This window comes from Capsicum annuum, chromosome 2 (assembly GCF_002878395.1).
Source record: "Capsicum annuum cultivar UCD-10X-F1 chromosome 2, UCD10Xv1.1, whole genome shotgun sequence".
In the NCBI taxonomy this organism is placed as follows: domain Eukaryota; kingdom Viridiplantae; phylum Streptophyta; class Magnoliopsida; order Solanales; family Solanaceae; genus Capsicum; species Capsicum annuum.
In genome coordinates this window covers 68,544,326-68,545,806 of record NC_061112.1, presented here as the reverse complement: position 1 = coordinate 68,545,806, position 1,481 = coordinate 68,544,326, and positions in this window count along the sequence as shown.

The window sequence follows — 1,481 nt, the reverse complement described above, 5'->3', positions numbered from 1 at the left end:
ATTGGAGCCCTCAGTGCCACTTGGCACTTTTCTATTCGTAACTTAATAAAAAACTTACTCTTCACGCGCCTCTCAGATTACACAGCACGCGCAGTGTCATGTAGGTAAAAAATGTTCAATTGAATCAAAATTTGGGAGGTTTAAGGATCTGATAGGTACAGGTCATAGTTGGGATGTCTAAGTGAATTTTGACAAGAAGTTTGAAGGTCTATCGATGCCTTTGGCCAATAAAAGACAATACAAAATTCAAGCTCCTCTTTGAATGTCATTCACGATAGATATTTTTGAAAACCTGTACAAACACACGTAAAAAATATTAGTAACAAATAAATAATCATCAAAATAAATTTAAAAGGTATGTGTGCATATGTGTATTTAAAAATATAATTTTTTGCTAAAAGGTGTGCTCAGATTAAATTTAGATACGTAATGACTACGAAGTGGTTGCTCAATTTGTTGGTCATCCTAAATCGTCTTACCAAGATACGAGTCATAAAATCTTTTGCGCTGTAGTAAAAATTTTGTCATCGCCCAAATTTATTTATTTTATTACGTATTTGTGTACGTAATATCCGTATTTTTATTTGTGGAGGCCTTGAAAATCGATGAAGAATTTCTTCATACCAATAGTCGATCCTTAATATAAAATAATAACTTTGATAAAATAAAGTCCATCTTTTATAATGGGGTGACCTGAAATATCAAACGGAGAGATAATTTCATTGACCAAAGTATAATATTTATTTGTTATTATCAATATAATAAATGATAAAGAAATAAAAGTAAGAAGAAAATCCAAAACAGTCTAAAATGAGCTAAACAGTAGCAAAGCACAAGTAATTTTAAAGTAACTGTAGCAACAATTTAATAACAGTAAGCAAGTAATTTCAAAATAACTGCATCGACAATTTAATAACAGTAAGCAAGCTTCGTAAAGAAAAATAAATAAATGCAATCAATCAAAATCATCAAAACGAAAAGATCAGTGAAATAAATAAATGCAATCAACCAAAGTCGTGAAAAAGAAAGAACAGTTGGAGCTTCACCGGAGCAACGTAATACTCACAATAAACAAAAATAAGACAAAACACTAAAATAGTGGCGGTAACGACATAATGGCAGCGGCACAATGGAGTTCGCCGGAGCGACGCCGGATAACCAAATCCGGCCAGATCCGTGAGAAAATTAAAAATAAAGTGCAAAGAAATAGGGTAAAGGAGTGACAATGCAATGGAAGCAGCCAAGCTTCGCCGGTCATAACCTCCGGCGAAGCAGCAACGGAGAAGAGAGGGGGAAGGGGCGGCGCTGCAGGCTTCGGGTGGCTGCTGACGGAAATGGGGAGGGTTTGAGCGGCGGCTGGTGAGGGAGGAGAAGAAAGAGGCGGCGTGCGGTGGTGCTGTGGTGGTGGGAGATTCGCCGGAAATGGCCGCTCCGATGGATGAGATTACAGTGAAGGTGGGAGAGGAGAAGAAAGAGGCGTG